Source organism: Nestor notabilis, unplaced genomic scaffold (assembly GCF_000696875.1).
Source record: "Nestor notabilis isolate BGI_N333 unplaced genomic scaffold, ASM69687v1 scaffold17389, whole genome shotgun sequence".
NCBI classification, from domain to species: Eukaryota; Metazoa; Chordata; class Aves; order Psittaciformes; family Psittacidae; genus Nestor; species Nestor notabilis.
Window position 1 is genome coordinate 36,401 of NW_009944248.1, and position 18,934 is coordinate 55,334.

General features: G+C 41.6%; 1 long non-coding RNA gene across 1 annotated transcript in view; it reads right to left on the reverse strand.

The window, feature by feature from the left end:
• LOC104411829 overlaps window positions 1–16,152 on the reverse strand; it is a 31,265-nt gene extending 15,113 nt beyond the window's left edge. The window contains exon 1 of the long non-coding RNA XR_719950.1: window positions 16,093–16,152. This is a non-coding gene — a long non-coding RNA (uncharacterized LOC104411829). The remainder of the gene's footprint in view (window positions 1–16,092) is intronic.
• Between the last annotated feature and the right edge of the window lie 2,782 nt (window positions 16,153–18,934).

Consider the following 18,934-nt stretch of genomic DNA (forward strand, 5'->3'; position numbering starts at 1 on the left):
AAAGAGCCACAACACTGCAAACCATCAGGAACCAAGGGGTGCAATCGATATAGAGGGAAAAGATGAAACAAGAAGGGAAAAGTGTATTTTGTTTCCTGGGGCAGGAAGAAAAATACACTTTGGCAAATTAGAGAAAGCAATAATTATTCCACTGACCCTCTCATGGGTCTCTGCTTGTTCAGAACCTGCCTGGATTGTTTTCCAGTGGGAATGACAGATGCGTGGCTGAAGGAGCATAGAAGGAACCTGCTTCTGTGATAACTGTGCCTGCAAGTCTTCAAAACTGTGATTAAAGACCAAGAGGTTTCTGTGGGGATCAGTTTGTGGAGTTAGCTTCTTGGGTAAAACCCCTGTTTACACCCAGAGTATAGAGGATTTGACCTGGATCATAACCTGTCTGTGGGGTTTAAGATCTGATCAAATACCAGACATCATCAGACTTTCTCTCTAAAAATCTGGTTAGCTTTGGAAAAAAGGATCTTTAAATGCACCTGAGGAAAAAGCCACATTTTCCCAAATATCTGCTCATGTCTCTCTGCTACCAGTTATTGCTGGCTGAGGCTCGTGCCACTACTGCGCAGAAGCCCTCCACAATGGACACTGCCAGCAAAATGAGCAGAAATTGGGAAACAGTACCTTACACAGCTCCAGCTGGAGCTGAGAGGGACATCTGTAGGCAACCCAAATGTTTAAGGAGCCAAATAGCCACTCAGTGGCTGTAGCTACCCAGATTATAGCAAAATCTGTATCAAAACCCCACGAAATTGGAAATTAATGAGAGTTAAGACACCTACGTGTCTATATGGGTTCAGAAGAGTAGGGCTTACAAGCTTACTCTCTGGTCTCATTACATGTGTGCACGACCAGCACCAGGCTGGGCACCATGTCTAGGTGTAGGTATTCAGACCACAGCAACAGAATTTAGTTAATGAACATGAAAAAAGAGCAACTGATTAACAAGATTCTCAACCAGAAAAGAGAGAAGAAAGTCCTATTACACAGCAGGAGAAGGGTATTTAGGAGGTGGCCAAGCTATTAGAGAATCATCAGATTCTGCAAAATGTATCACCTTCCACTTGGCAGCAGCCAGCCCCCGCTGCACAAACACACACCTCCCTGCCCAGCCGATACAGCAAGGAGGTCAATACAAGCCACCAAGGAAGCCAAATTAGTAGAGCAACTCAAAGTTTCCTGCCACTTTGTTCTCATTCTCACTTCCCCAGGTTTAAAACATGATGTGATTTTAGGCTCAGTTAAATTTCAGTTTGTGTTTAAAATGAACCCACATGCAAAAATTAATGTACCTCAAATTTCTTTTTCTAATTTCTTTCCTTAATACCAAACTCTGAAGTCCTACACGTTTTACTTGACAAAGCCATTAATTCAGTAATTTCACATGATTACATCGAGCAAAGCAGAGTATTTAAATTGGAGCTAAGTGAAATATACTTCTGCGTGGCTCATGCTGTTAGAATTGTGCTGCATGCTATTCTGCCGCTGCTCATTTATTAATTTAGGATCGGCTGAAATGTGACACTGTGTAATAAGGAATGCACTGGCTTCAATAGAATTAGAAATGAAAAAAATTAAAAAATAAAATCACAGAGGACAATGAATCAAGCACTAAATGACATAAATTAATCCCTCTAAATGAGCCCTCAGCAGAGCACTTCTGCACCCAGCTGAAACCTGCACCCAGGTCTGTACTTCCCCTGAAATAACTAATTTCTGGCTAGGAGTTTTCAACTATTTATCCCTGAAAGAAGCAGTGAGCTGCACCAGTCCTCCAGCATGGTGATCCTTTCAGCAGTGAGTGGTAACACTTTTCCTCCTAACATCTTCTTGCATTCTTTCTTCTAGCCCTATGTGGTAAAGAAAGTGTGAAAAGACATTTAAAAGAGTTAAAGTGAAAATGACTTTAAAGTCTTGTCTCCTTCAGACACTCCTCCCATTCCACAGGTCCCAAGCGTCGGAGCAGACAACAGCAGTGTGGTACACAGCACCAGGGACCTGGCAAAGCCCTCGGATCCACCATGAGGATGATGTGTGGCAAAATAACTTTAAAAAGGACAGATAAAGCCCTAAGTAAGGATTTTTGCTGGCAAATGAGTAATAAAGGGGAAGAAATTAAGATGGCAAATAATCCAAATGTTGGCAATACTTTATGTAATTAACAAAAGTCTCTCCAGAATACAGTGGTGGTGTTTTCCTTTCCATTAGCGCTTTCTGCTTCTCAAGTTTCTTATGAACTGCCTTAATTGGGCTCTTCCAGATACGCTGAAAGTTCCTCCACTTCTTCTTCAGCCTCAAAGGACACCTGTGAAAGGTGCAGCTCTGGACTGCTCATGATAACCCTCACCAGATACAGCTCGTAATGACCTGCTCACACTAATGAAGAAAGGGGGGTTGAAGGGAGATATTGCTGCTGGTGTAATTAAGCTTGTGAAGAGTTTAGTTGGAAATTAGATTTATTTACATGCTGCTCTGTTGCTGATGAAGCAGCAGCTATTTGGGAGAACTTCTAATTAACCCTAATTTAGTCGATATGCTTTTTAGCAACCTCATTCCCTGTGTATTTTGCATTAGGTAAAAAGCAGTAAAAATAACAACATTACCCATTTTTTAAAAGGCACATTTCTTTGTGGGAGCCTGGTCCAAACTTTTTTCCTCAAGTTATTGAATTTGCATTTTAGTTGCTGACAAGCACAAAGATGCGCACTTGAGAACTTCATCCTATGGAACAGCTTTTTCCACAGCCAAACTCCACAGCTCAGGCTGGCACAGCCACCCCATCCACCACCCCATGGCTGATGCAGAAAAAGGGGTTTGGGGTTTGCTTTGTACCCTTCCACCCCACTTACAGCAGTCACAGCTAGGATTCTGGTTTTAAAGCCCTTCCACTTCCTGCATCCTCAGCCAATTACACAGTCTGGCCACAACGCTCATTAACCGATACAGTTTTCAAATATTTCATTACAGCATCAAGCGAAAAATCACTTAACTCTTACGATGTGTTTTTTCATTTAATAGTTCACCGATGGCTCCACCATGCTTCCAGGCCTGTAGTGTATCTGTGGGTTCCTTTGCAACTCATAAAGACAGTTAAAATACAACAGGTTTACAACCTCAGTAAATAGAAGAGGCTTTAAAAATCACCAGGTTTTATTTGAAGGGAGAGCAACGAAATTCTTATTTCAATTTCACACACAAAGCACCATAAACACCAACCACCATTTTTGGAAGGGTGAATAATGGAACATAATCTAATTCTGTTATACAGAAGCATCTATGTTTGCTTGCCACAACACAAACCCAGAGATGCGAAAAGTGTTTGCAAAAGTGATATTCCTTGTGTCTTCAACACTGCAGCTGTCTGCACACACAATATATAAAAAAGAAAATGAAGAAAAAAATGTGGATTTCTGCAACATCCTGTCCAGAAAACACTTTACCAACCTGGCTATTAGCTAACTCATGCAAGATTTCAGCCTGAAATTCACCTTGATCCAAAAAAGTACATCTTTACTGCACAACCTTGTTTTTAAATGGGACTATAGACCAACTGCTACTCTTAGTTATACCTGGCTAACTCTGCTGATTTTGCATATGCTTCCTGGATGTTACTATAGAAATTTGGCAATAAATGTATTTTGTTTAACATGATCAAGGAAGAGAAGCCGAATGCTTTTTACAGAGTATTTCTTTTCCATTTAACAGGATGAATGGTCATCTGGACTTGTGTGCTAAATGCAAAGAGCAGTATACGAACTAGTATTAACATTCTAGTTTTCTCAATTTCTATAGAAGACACACATTCTGTACAAATATAACCTACTTTATTAAAACAACAATGCAAAATTGAAGTCTTTCCTATTGTCACTGGAAGAATAACATTCTAAATACATTACATTGTAAAAATTATGTAGAGGAAAATTAATTCAGAACATTGTCTTCAAAGTTGCCCAGTACAAAATGACTTTGAGACTTTTAAACAAACTTTGGAATAAGGAAAAAGGCAATGATTTTTCTGTTGCTACAGTTGTATCTTCTTAATATGTCAGCAAGAACGGCTTGACACAGGCCTTCTTGGGAGAAGGCTAATTTAAGTCTGAGTTACCCATTTCTTTTAACAAAAACCATAAATGAAATCAACTAAAGATGACCTCATCAGCATGTCAAAATGTTACATTTATGAACTTCAAAAATATCTGATTTAAGTCTTTAAATAGTGCTCACACTTTTTTTCTGTGGATGGAAACAAACATTATCCCTATTTGTACTCATTTAGCTGAAAAAAATCAGGACACAGGAATCTAGTGTCATTTAAGTCACCTATAGCCCCCATCCAAACTGAATAATACCAATAAGCACGACTCTACACCATGCCCAGCTCCAAGGGCTCCCAAGCCTCTCTCAATTAAACAAGACCGAAGGAAACCCTCACTCCTCCTCCTCTCAAGGAGGTGAACACCATGTTCCACTTCCCCACTTCAGGTGAGCAGGTAGTGCAGAGCCATTGTCTTTCACTCACTGATCTCCTCCAAATGCTCTTTTCTGTTAAGGATTCACACAACAGATGAGTATCTGTTAAATGTATGCAGCTAGAGCATCTGATCTAAATTTCAGATCACTGTTGGAGGACTTTTTTCTGCCAGGGTGCTGCAGCCAGCCCCAGCTCACCATGGACACACGGAGGCACACGACCAGCAAGCACCTTCCCATGGTATTTCTATTGAATTAAAAATATTTTAGTTCAAACAACAGCCAGAGACTTAAAACATGCACACACACTACACTGAGCGCCTCACTGTGCCACTGGTTTTCTCCATCCCATCAAAAGCTTCTCACCAATAGAGAAGAAATTTGCCTACAGGGTCCTTCCACTTCATGCTAGCAAATAACTCGCTTCAGAAATACTGCAGCTTTCAGCATTAAGATGTTTAGACAGGAAAGTGTGGGGATGAAGTGGGATGTAAAATCCCATTATCCCACAACAAGGAAAAGTATTGTTAAGCATCTTGATTTTTCCTTTTGGAGTTTTGATGAGTTCGCTAAGAAAATATAACAGCAGAGTCACTAACCACAATGCTCAGGCTTAAGAAAAAGCATGTTTTCTTTAGTTACAATGATGCAATAAAATTTCACAGCTCTCAAAAGCACCTTTGGCATTTGAAACATGAAAGTAACACTTGCACATCAGTTTATTTGTAGAACATAAACTTCTCCCTGCTGCTGGAGCCTGGAATACGAAAGCTCCGATTTGTGACTCTTCCCCTTTCTGAAGGGAAATAAAACTTTCCCCAAACATAGTGCCTACAAGTTTCGATCCCCCAGCAAAGATGCTGAACTTCCCATACCTAGAAAATTACTTCAGGAAAATATATTGCACAGATTCACTTCAAATGCATCAAAGCTTCCAACAAGAGTGGTTATTTTCAGCCAAATCACCATGATGATGCTGCTTAAATGCCACTAAGCTGTAGCAGTCCTTCTTCATCAGTCAAACTGCCAGCTTACCCTCAAGGAAATGCCAAGCTAAAACACATACGCCCAAACCCACATGTTGTTCGGTAGCATTCAGAGCAATGTCATTGTGATTTGTACATTTACGTTTTCATTGCTAATTGATTTACCCCTTCTGAAGGAGATGCCTTGAACAGGAGATGTCCCTTCCTTCTCCTTACCCCCATGCTCCAGCTTCATTACAACACCAGCACTGTCTCCAGAATGAGATATTGCCTCATTTTTGATACTGTGCCCTTGAAGGCATCTTATTAGAAAAGACCATTTCTTAATTAACATTTTTGATCTTTAATCTATTACACATCCCTTTAATCCCATACGGAGGAGCTTTTGGCCCACTTCCGCAGCATGGCGGTGGGAGGCAATAGGCTGGGCAATTTGTGCTGAGGGCTCTCTCCCAGCTGGGCTCCTGTGTGGCTCTGCTCTCGCTGGTCAGCAGCAAGCATTTGCATTTATTATTTTATTGCGTTCTTTTTCAATAAGGACTTTAGAGAGGCACTGCTCAGAGTTAAAGACAACAGGCAGGAATGGCAAGCTTGCAGATGAGACCAGACTTCAGCAAGCAGCTGTCGAGCTCTTAGAATAACCAGCAAAACTCTAAGTGGAAGATTTAGTGGATCACCAACATGTGAAGTGTTAAGGAAAGTACAATGTTAAGTCCCTTACATCATTTTACTTGCAAATAATTACAGCAATTACAATGTGCTAACTGGCAATTAACATTACAGGCTTCACAACTCACCAGAATTTTTTAAAACACGCTGTGGCCCTATGTAAATTGTCTCTTTGGTACTTCGGATTTGGTGGCTGTATGAGCTAATAGCTACACATTAGCTCAGCAGATCTCGGAACAGAATTGTCCACGTGCCAGATAATTTAATTAGAGGCTTGATCTTGTCAAAGCTTTATGCAACACAAACAATGTTTCCAAGCAAAGTGTGCGGGTTTTTTCCTTTCTCTTCAGTGTTTTGTGACTCTCTAATAAATTCCACTATCAAACACCAAAGCCATCCAAGGGAGAAAGGAGGCATGGCTAGCAAAACAGGCAAACAGGCAGGCACTACAGTCCCAAGTGTGATGAATTCACATATATGTAGAGCAAGATGCATTCAGCACCTCTTCCATGCGTCCCCCAATCTATTGCCAGGTCTCTGCACACATCTATTAAATCTTCACTGAGCCATTACTCAGCCCCAAAAAAGACAAAGGTCACTTGTCTCCAAGTGAGAGCTATAGGGTATCACAAATCTCATTATAAATGGTCCCATTTAACAGTTTTCTCATTTGAATTTATACACAACAAATACAAGATTATGAGCTCAGTTTACTTTGACAATGGCATCGTAATTCCTTGTGGCAAGACTGGAAAATGGCTATTTAAGACACTTAAGTGACAGAAATACAATGTGTCTTTTATTATAGGAAGCTTTAGGCTATATTAACTTTTAAAAATCCTTTTATTTTTTTTCCCCAGCAGTATGTGGCCTTAATTTCTGTTTTCTGTACATTCTTGGGCTACAGTAACTACACTTGTACTCTTGGTCTACAACAAGCTTAACAGCTCAAGACAATTTGACCAAAAATATAGTCGTAACGGTTACAGAAACTTTTACAAGTCAGGTCAATGTTGAGTAAGACCCACTAGAGGTCCCTTCCAACCCAAAGGATTCTAGTTTCCTGTACTGAACAACATAGATTATTTGGGCAAAGCATCACAAATTTCATGTAGTTCCTTATTGCAGAGTTTCAGATCAACATCCTGAAAGCAAAGCAGTTGAGCTTGTTTATTTCATATGTTTTTCTTCTTTCACAGCCTGGTTTATAAAACCCCATTCTTGTGGCTTGTAAAATTTGGTGTTTTTCTCAAGAAGAGTGATTACTGAGGATCCACCACTGTGGCATTATTTTTTATTGATTTTTCTTGCTTAAGCAACCGGCCAATGTAACATATTCTGTTATTCCTGTTTTATACTTATTCAGGCTGGGAGCTTTGAGCTAACAGTTACAACTTCAGTGTGTAAACTAGTTGAAGGAAAACAGAAGTTTCTGAGAAAACCAAAGAAACTATTCACCAGGAGATTTTCCTTCAAGTCTCCAGCTGTCTCACTTCACAAAGGTAAAATCTATTGCAATTGCTTCCTACAGCAATATGGTTTCAGCTTCCTCTGCTCCTTCCAGCCAGCCGAAACTGACTTGGAAAAGCAAAGCCACTGACCTGCAGAATGACTCAAAGCAAGATGGGATGGCAAGTCCGTCAGTCCTGAAGCCAGAGCCCTCTGCGAAGGTCGACCTGCAGCATGGTACATGCTGCATAATGCAGAGACAAAGCAGTATGGACATGGGGCACGAGGAGGACTTTCTATTAGGTTGGGAAGCTTAATTAGCATTTGGAAAGTGCCTTGAGATCCTACATAAAAATATTTACTGAAATAAGCTCTGGAAAGCACAATTTGCCTGACCATTCAGGCTGCTTCTGCCCTCAAATCTGCAGGATTTAGCAAATCCAGGTTGTGGCAGAACTGGATAAATTAGAGATGAAAAGGACTTACCTGGTGATCTTATCCATCCCTCTGCTAATGTAAGAATGTTCCTACAGTGTATTTGCAAGCATTTTGTCCAGCCCGGTTTGGAAATGGCTGAAGTGATAGGAGATAATACCAGTCTATTAGATCCCACTTCTGGGAAATGTTTCCTGACATTCAGCCTAAAGTAAAGCCTTTGGTTTACTTTAGCCCATTACTGATAGTTATGTCTCTGAAGGCAGTTGTAAACAACAGATATCATTTTAATCTAAATCAGAAAATGTTCATCTCATCACTGCCCTTCAGCAAGAGAGGACAAGGTAAGACCACTGGAAATAAACACAGGAAGGGAGAGCAGGAGCGTGAAGATGAAGGGAAGGTGGCATGCTATGCCTTGCACCTCTCCAGCACTCCCTCCAAGCTCAAGGGCAACATCCTTCACTGTGATGTACATACCCATGGGAGACCTGAACACAAGCAACGGATGGAGAGCCAGGAAGTCTGTGCCTGAGGGTCCACCCATGAAGCTGAACAACCTCCTTCAGTCAGTGCAAGGAAACAAAACACAATGTTAACAGCCTCCCAGCAGATGAGGCACTAACAGGCTCACCTTCAAATAAAAGCAGATTTGTCACAGGAGAAAAATGTTGCTGGCAAGATGGCAAGAGAGAGACATGACCCTTAGGAGGATGTGCTCTGGCAGCCCAGAAGGGTACACTCACGTGTGCAACCATCCATGCCAATGGTGTGTTTGTATTTCTAGCAAGATGACCCTGCCAGAACACCCTATAGGAACATTTCTCGACCCATAGAAGTCCCGTGCCATCAGATACACTAAGGTCTCAAGACTTCAGATGAGGTCAACCTGACCACTGCAGAGGTGCTCCCAGATTTGACTGGGACCTTGGTGCCCACCACCAGCCCTGACACTCTGCTGGCATCCCAGTACACAGGAGTCCGTGGCCCCTCGCCAGCACAGTCAGGCCAGGGCTGCGACCCCACAGCTTGCAGAAATCTTTGTCTTTACAGATGTTGCCTGTAGCAATTTAGAGGGCCGTTAGGCACTATGAAGCTCAACAACACAACAGTGCACTAATACTCCACACTTGCTCAGCTTCTTTTAAGCAGCCTGACTTTCCAGCAGACACAGAATGGGTAGGTGTCATGGTTTAAGATCAGTCAGTAACTCAGCACCACGCAGCCGCTCACTCACACTCCCTATTTCCCCCCACTTCGTCTTGGCAGGATGGGGAGGAGAATCAAAAAAATGTAAACCCCACAGGCTGAGATAAGAACAGTCCTGTAACTAAGGTATAATACAAAACTACTATTAATAATAATAATGATAAGGGAAATAGCAAGAGGAAAGAATACAACCGCTCACCACCCGCCGACCGATACCCAGCCCGACCCGAGCAGCGATCTGGGCCTTCTGGGTAACTCCCCCAGTTTCTATACTGGGCATGACGTGCTGTGGTATGGAATACCCCTTTGGCCAGTTTGGGTCAGGGGTCCTGTCTCTGCTTCCTCTCGGCTTCCCCTCCTCCCTGGCAGAGCATGAGACTGAGAAAGTCCTTGATCAGAGTAAACATTACTGAGCAACAACTAAAACATCGGTGTTATCAGCATTGTTCCCAGACTGAAAGTCAAAAACACAGCACTGCACCAGCTACTAAGAAGGAGAAAAATAAAAGTTACAGCTGAACCCAGGATAGTAGGTGATGGGGTATGGGGAGCACTCAATAGCTCACTTTGGAATGAGGTTTTCTTTCTTCACCCTTTTTACCATGGAAATTAATTCTCCTCCTCTGTGCTATTGCTATAATTTTCCCAATTAACATTTCTAATACTATTTTCTAGGAAATGCTGTAATACACAGGTGTGTGCTTCTAATTTAAATACTGACACCCATGCTGTGTTCAGTTCTGAAGCTCACTCCTTCTTGCCGGAGATTCCCTCCCCAAGCACAAGAGGAGCACCTATGTCACTGCATCACCAGCGAGGCCTCAGCAGATTCAGGGTGGCTTTTTCTGTGACAGATGCACATGCCGGTGCTGTGCTGCACTGTGCCACGTGTGGTGAGAAACCTCAGGTTTCTATACTTCCCCTTTCCCTGAAGGTGCTACAGCCGTGGGATGCCAGCCGGACCTCAGGGACTCCCAGAGACCCCCTCTCACTCCAGCCACAGCTTCCTCTTGCAGAACCATGTCCCCCTTTCCAGCCTGCCCTGAGTGCTGGGAGCAGAGACTTGCTCCCAGGAAGCCCTTGTGCCTACAGATGTAGTTATGCTGTGAGCTCCTGATGACAGAGTAATCTGGGAAGGGGTTATAATTATTCCTATTGGTTCTTTTTATATTATTCCTGCTCCAAAATCTTACATCTTACATCAACATGGATGTTCACCCACCACCACATTATCCAAGTATCACGTACTTCATACCACTTCATCTTCTGTTTGAAAAAACACCATCAGAAGCACTTTCTTTAACAAAGTTCACATTTATAAGTAAAAGATTGAAGTTAAAAATTAAATTTTTTAATCAGGAAAGGAGAAATACTTTTTTTTCTCCTTTAAAAGGACATATAACTGTGTTACAACATAAAAACCCACACATTACCAAGGAAAAGTAAAGTTCAATTTAGAATAAGTAAGAAACACAGCAGCCAGAGCTACAAACCTCCCTAGCTTTATTTCAAGTTTGCTTTTGTTTTGGGTTTTGGCTTTTCCCAAGGCAGATATTTAAAATTTTGACAACCTCAGACCATACTGACTGGGCTGCATCCTGCAGGTCCATGTAGAGGCAAGGATGTGGTTTTAAAACCAACATAAGAACGTCAACCAGTTGAGATCAAAAATTTCATAGTATATTGAAAAAATATTCAACTAAGAAAGTTATCAAAGTCTGTTAAGTTCAAAGGTTTATTTCTTCAGAAATTCTTACACACTGAAATCAGAATCTTATATTGATTTGCCAATGAAATCAGCTTTTAGAAAATGCCTAAGCTTGTGAAGGCACACAGGATGGGTAATTTCAGAATACTTGCTAGATAACAGGTTTCTAATGTCCACTGAACTACTATTGATGTTTTCAATGCTCTGCAGCAGAGATTCCAGAACTTCATGTTGAGGGAGTTTGGGTGGGTTTTTTCAGCATTTTGCCACTTAGAAGTTAAATAATAAAACACAATACATGTAGAAATAGAGAAAAAGAGCTTTGTGCCTATGGGAGGGCAGTCTTTTTCACATGGACCTTCCTGACTTGCTCCTGACACAGCCCATGCCCCGTGGGGAGCTCTGTGGGAGCAGCCAGGGGACATGGGCAAAAAGCAGGGACAGCTTTCCCCTTTCTAAAAGGGGAAAGGTGAGGAGAGAGAACACATTTTCTGTAGCTTATGTGAATAAAAAGAAAAGGGAAAAAAGTTAGCTCATGAATACTTGTAGGGGCAAGTCTGTTTGTTTACTTTGTGAGACCCCAGCTTTCTCATCTGCTCTGCTCCTTTGACAGACAAAATTAAACCCAACCCTATACAACAGTTAGAGGAGAACAAAAACCCTCAACACTTGGGGAGAGGACAGCAGCAGCACCAGGATCAGAAGACCAACAGTGGAAGACAGCACAGGGAATCACTAGCAGCAGCAATGGCATTGAAAACACCCCAGCACAGGCTCTGGTAGCCCTGAGTGAAAAATAAGTCTCCAAACTGTGTCAAGGTTTTTCTCCTCTGAAGATACGAAGTGAAAACTGTGATTTACGTAGCTGAAGACACCACACAGAGCAGATGAGAGGGGAAAAGGAGTGACCATAGGGTGGTTTTCTTTTATTTTGTGGTTCATTTCTCAAAAGCTGCTGCTTACCCTTTTCTTTTTCCTTTTTTTTTTCCACTCTCCTTAAAGAAGGAAAATTCTAAAAGAAATTGCAGAAGACAATTAAAAATCTACATGTACTGTATAAAACAAGCACAAGGGACAACTCATAATGGCAAAACATCGAATGTCTTGTGTCCTAAAATGTTGTGGTTCCCCCCTCACCCCATGCCATGCTCTTTCAAGGTGTCCCTCACATGTACGCCCCATTGCTCTAGTGAGATCGATGGCAGGGACAGGAAATCTGGAGCTAATGGGGAAAGTGGGGCAATACCGATCTGTAATTTATTATCATGATTTCTGGAATGTTGTAATTCCATGATACTAACCTTGTGTGCTAATGGATGGTTGGGCAGTGGCATTGGAGAGACCCTTCCAGTCACAATCACTGCAAAAATCCCTTCCATGTTCTGGAAACACATGTGCACAAGACATACCAAGTGCCATTTGTCCCCAGTACTCAGGCTATGGCTCCCTAGCCCCCTATTTCCCAAACTCTTTCTTGATCGTTACCATAGCTTGCAGCTGCATACAAAAATCAGATACCTTCAGGTACCTCAACAGCAGACACAAAAAATCAGGCTTTTAGGTCTGCAGGCTCCTAAGGGGAAGGCAGAATCTGCTCTGTTGGCCCCAGACAATTCAGGCAGGATTCCCCGGGGCCTCAGAGTCAGGCTAATAAGAAACTCACCAGCAACCCCTATGTAAAATGCTTTCATAGGTCTTTAAAATGCCTTAAATTCTCTATATATTTAGTAAGAATTTTTACTTCTTTAAAATGTCCCTTGTTGCTCCTCAAGATAATACTCCTGTGATGTATTACAACAGCAATGCAGTGTTGTCTGGCTGGACTCTTGCTTTGTAAATATGGATTTTTATTTTCCTCCTGACTTTGAGGCAGCTAAAGACCCTTTTTGTACAGCAGAGATGGGCACTTGCCGGGCCCCCAGCAGCTCTGCCACCCTCCCTGACACCTTCCGAGCAAGACAGACAGGCTTCAAGGGTTGCATGTGCCGTTAAGAGGGACAAGCAGAGGGAAGGAGTACTCGGCTGCGCTCTTCCTCTGGGACAGAAAACATTTCTGCCTCTTACACAGCAAAACACAACTGACCTGCTATTTAACAGCAGGCTAAGTCTTCAGATTAAGAGAGGAAAGGAAAAGCTTTTTTTCCTTCCTTTTACATTAAGGAAAAAAATGTTTACAAGAACTGAAGAGGAAGGAAATTCTCTATATGCCCATTGTTAAACAAGGCTGCTGGACACCCAGATTATTTACACTGGTGCAAGGGCAGCCTCTGCTCTTTATAGATTTTCCTGATTTTCTAGGTTAGTATGTGCCTTTAAGTTGTAGTCATTAAAAAAAATTAAAAAAAAAATCCTAAAACTATTTCTAGTTGTATTTAAAGCACTTGAATAAATTCCTCAGTGCAACTATGCCAAGGGCTGGATTCCTGAAAAGCATTTCACCTCTGCAGGTTTTACCAGGAATGAGCAGTTGGGCCATAGGAGGCAGCAACTTGTGCACGTACTCTACCATAGGAAAAAGGATGGTGTCCTGTGCTAAGACATCACCAAACAGAGTCACCCAAGCACAGGATTTCTGTTGCCAAGGTGTCCACAGCCACATGTCCATGAGCTGGACTCAGCAGTTCCAGTGAGCAGCCCCTTGCCCAGTGCCATGGCCCGGCCAGGGATGCATGAACTGTGTCCCTTCAGCACACTGTAGTAGTGGAGAAGCCCATCATGAGACACAGAGTTTGGCAACGTCTTGTCCTGCACCTACAAATGCCCACACCTGACCTGGGCACTGAGAGCTGTCACAGTGACCTGGACATCCCCACACCTGCAGATTTAACCTGTACTCACAAAAAACATTTCCAGTGTAGATTCTACAGGTTTGATGAACAAAATAAGATAGAGCAGCAAAAGCACACCCTCTGCCCACAACGGCATCTATATAAATATTTTGGTAGTATTAAAAAAAATTAAGTTAAAGATATACATTCTACCTGCCCTTGCTGTCCCTGCTCTTGCTGTACCACACAGCAGCTGCACAGAGTGCCAACAGGATTGTTCAGAAGTCACTTTGTATGTATTTGCACACACACAGAGATGTACAAACACATACAGGAGGAGAAGGGAGAGAAATATGTTAATTTGAAACATCTGGCAAATGTTTCAGAGTTAACAAGACCCAGGTTCGGCCTTTTGGGGTATTTTTTCTGTTTCAGGGAGTCAAGGAAGGGGAGGCAATTTTGTCATTCTGGGGCAGGGAACGAAGGGGCATGAAACAAGAAGTTGAAGCATGTTTTTTCACCCATTATTGAACTTCAGCATTACACTACTGGAGCTAATGCAAACAGGAAGATCATAAAAGAACATAATGAAAGTCTCGCACGCTGGGACTGAGGGACTGGTTTCAGTTACTGAATATAGCTTTGGAGGCACACCACACAAGAGCCAGTGACTCCACACAGCCATGTATTAGGGCATTTTATGTTTTTTCTATATAGTTCCTCAGTCATATTCCAGCTTGCAACTTCTGTCCCACGCACTGCACCCTGTCTTGATAGGCTACTGTATTGCATCTTTATACATATGCAAGATTGACATCTGTAGCTACTAAACATACTGAGAGGAAAATCCCCCCTATTAGCACACATTTTCCTTAAGCTGCCATAAATCACACATACAATACATTCTATCCCACATTCGACGTGCTGAATGAGAGCTGTAATTATGGGAGTAAATGAAGAAAAATTAAGAAGACAACTAATCTGGGAAAAGCCTTTCACAGGCTGGTTTTTACTTACAGCATAGTCACCGATAACATCTAGGAATCCCTGATTAACTCCCACTCTGCTCAGAAATCATTTTTGTTGTTGTTGCTGCCGTTTTGAACCTCAGCCTGTGTTAAATTTTGTACAATTCAAGACTTGTGATAAATAACACCGGTAACTCCACTCCGCTGCTGTTTGAGACGAAGGTCAAGCAAGAGAGCCGGCGAGTGCTCTTTTCATGCGCCGTTAGCTCCAGGCACAAAGGGGCCTTCGACATCACAGCTGGGGGTTTGCAGCAGCAGCAGCAGCAATATTTGCTATCAAAGACTAGTGGAAACACAAACCCTTCCAAACAGCTGTAGCGCCCACAGAAGACGCACCCAGAGCAAACGAGTGCTGTTGGTACAAAGTGAAATGCCACAAAGTACCTCATAAAAGTAGTTTATGCCTTCAAGACCAACTAGATTCTGACTTCAGTAAGGAAAGTCTCTTGTGATCAAGCCATCCCGTGACCCTTATAAAACCCCTACTAACCAGCAATGAGACCATTGTTAATTTTCATATCACTGCTCCATTTCTGATCGGTTTTCACATTGCTGCTGGGCTTCCAAGAATATATCATTGCACAGTCCAGTATGAAGAGAGCACAGAAACAGACTTACTGGCTTTAAAATAAAATATATTCTGATAATTTTGTAATTGTTAAAGACATAATAGACAGAAAAATATTTTTACACAGAGCACTAACAGTGAGTAAGATGTGGCTAATTATTTTAAACACAAAGTAATTGATATGTGCTCACACTTTTGCATTATTAATACATATTACACAACTACAGACAAACCTGTTCAGTTTCTTGAGCCTCTTCTTATTCAAATCACCAACATGACACAGATGAACAACCTCTAGACACATGTTTAAGTGATATTACTACCAAGCAGACCAAAAGCTGGTTCAAATGTTAAGTCTCTCTGCCATGGCATGTACCACTTTTATTGTCCATCCCTGACAGTACTTTCCAATTTCCTCCAAGAGGAGAAATATACACATTCCAGTTGAGACCGAGGTTTAAAATTCCTGTTAAAGCAGCTTTTATGTAATTAGATTGGATTGAATGTGCAACAGTGTCCACTGCAGAAAACTTCAAAGCGGTTATACTGGAGAAATCACAACCCATTTCAGTATGCCCACAAGAAGAAAGAATGGCTCTCCAGAGGATAAGAGTATATTAGTCTCTGTATGTAATAGATTTTATTGACCATATGGAACTGATATAAAAATTGTGTTGCAGTGGGTAGTCTTGGATTTGAGACAGGAATGTGACATACAAAATACAGTTCCTGTAAAAAGCCTGGCAGCTTTCTGGCAGTTTTTGCAATCAGAAGAACTTAAAATATTTACCTGACTGAGTCACTGACGAGTCCCAGGTCAATGCAAAATCTGAAGATTCACCCTCTTCAACTGAAAAAGAACAAAAATAAGTTGTGATTGCTAAATAAACCAACTGGAAAGAAAACTAGGTCCACTCTGACATTAAATATTAAACCAGACTTCTGCACTGGTGAAAAAGAACTTACTGCTTTCTATAGAAATTGAGTAAAGAAATTTTCCCTTCGTTTTAACCTAAATATGGGATTTCTGTTTGCATTTCTTCCTGGACAGGTTTCAGTAAGTTCATGTGAAATATTAATAGAGGTTTAAATATCACTAGCTGTTAAGTATTTGTAGCTGAAATGCTGTATATTCACAACTTGTATATGCAAAGTTGTCATTGTGAAACATAGACCTGTAACAGATCATAGCAAAGAACTGTCCTATGCAGGGAAAATTGCCTGACTTATGTCATCTTAACATACTAACATATTAGCCATATTCAGAACCTAGTGATAGCTTCAGTATTTTTCATAGTTCAGAATTAAAAACCACTATTATAATGCACAATCACGTTTGGTTATATGGTAGTCACAAATGACTGCATTTAAGGCTTGCTGATGTGAAAGCTGTCAGAGCCAGGTGGTCAGCACTTGCAAGTGACGTATCTATAACCTGCTGCCTGTTAAGAATTATAAAATGTTATTTGATTTTTACAATCTTGAAAATAAGTAAGAGATTGACTGACAACAAACAAGCAGGGTAAGAAAAGAGCCCGATCCTGCTGTTACTAATGTCAGACTGGGCATTTGAAAATGGTAGCTGCAGAAATTCTTTTTAGTTACAAAAGTTGATCATCTTCACCTGCCTACTCTGTCACTGTGACACGGACAAATGCAAACCATGGGGCTTTACTTCCTGATGAAAAGTATTTCCTCAATGCACTGATCAATCTCTAACCCTGTTATCTAAATTATGCTGGATTCAAATACAAATTCTACATAATTCTGAAACTGGAATCCAAACCATACCGCAAAGCCACAGGCAGAACCCCTGTTAACCAGACAGGACCTATATGTCCATGCCCTCAAACCTGCTTCAGTGATTACTTACACTGATATTTACACTTCCATCACAAAATTCTTGATTTTTATGCTTTCCTCCTTTTTTTTTTTCAATCCAGTAAGGACTTAAGGCATCCCGTAAGTTTATCTATCAATCAACCAGGTTGATGTCTCTGGTGACATCATGTGGCATTAGGAACAGAGAATTTACATAGGCAGTGCCTTGTCAAATTTTGATTTTATGTTCAGACCACGAACAGATGCTTACCCCACAGAAAGGCACAGCTCCAGCCCTGTTAGTCTGCAAGTTTACTAATGGAAGAACACAGAATTTGGCCCTTTCTTTTGAAAAATCATACCTGAGACATAGTTACACTTTTTCCAGGAAGCCTTTGTTAGCATAAAGGTCATGTCACATAATATTAAATTTCAGAGTGACAGAAATCAAGGCACAGAGCTAGGAGTTTACTGAAGCCGTTACTGGTACTATTCCTTGACATGCAGAGCAGGCTTGGCTCACACAGCGCTCACACAGCAATTTTGTGTTCTGTAAACCACCATCTTGTTCCCATTTTGACCCATCTCTTAACAGGAAAACTCTGGACCTGGTTAACCTAAATACAATTTCACTCTTACACAAAGTCTCTCTTGTTTTAGCATCAAAATCTACATACATTCGGGAGGTTTCTGCTCCAAAACTAAACAAGCAATTTATGTACCTTACTCCAAACAGACAAATGGAATGTTTTAATTTTACTCTATTCTTGACTAGTTTTTGGTTGTCTTGCTTGGACAGTTTTTTATATTACTGCCTTTGTGCTGAGTATTTTTTATTTCTTTATATTTTATCTTAGAAAATTAGTCTTCTAAAAATACTTAAAGGCAATAAATTCAGTCCTAGTCAATAGAAGAATATGGGATCAGCACTGGCCATTGGCAACATTAGAACACACAGTCTTCCATGTTGGTTAAACACTGGAGACTGCTCTAGTCCTTGAGCTGCTGTAGGGCAGCTGGCTCCAGCACATAACAAAACCATGGTTTTTTGGGATCCCTTAAATGAGGGCAAAGGTTTAAGTCAGCCCTCTGTTGGCATTAATTTGCTTTTTTCCCTAATGACTGAAAGAGGGACAGAGAACACGTATGTGAAGATGACAACACTTAAATTCACTTTCTATTATTTCACTCTTGGTTTCAGGTTCTTCCCTGTATTTGCACAGACCCATCACACAGCTGACTGCTGCACTTCCATGTAAGGACAAAACTCCCTTTCCCCTTTTTCTTTTTCCTTTTCTTTTTACATTTTCTTAAGCAACCATCATCTTTCACAGGATCGACTATAACAAAAAGTAACAGCTGAGCCTGGTAATACAGCTGCATTGGACTGATGTTTCTCTTGGGCAGCAGGACAGCATAACAAATTGTCTCCTTGGACAGTGAGCATGGAGCAGAGGCACTAAGAGAAGAGAGCCAGCACCCCCATGCTGCTCACCACAGTGCTGGAGGAGGTACCCAAATATGTCCAGGCAGGACATGACCACTGGACAAGGCCAGGCTGGCACTGCTTTGAACTAGTGCTAGGTGGGTTTACAGAGTCGCATAGCCACAGCAACGGCCAGCCGGGAGCCCTGACCCAAGCAGCTGATCCACGCACTAAGCTAGGCAGCAGGCACAGAGAAACAAGGGGCAAAACTATGCCACATCCAACAAAGAAAGATTGGGTCTATGCACCAGTGTAGTTAAAGAAGGAGTGGAAGGGGGTCTGTGAGGCTGAGGCAAAAAAAAATAGGTGATCAGGCTTTGTCACA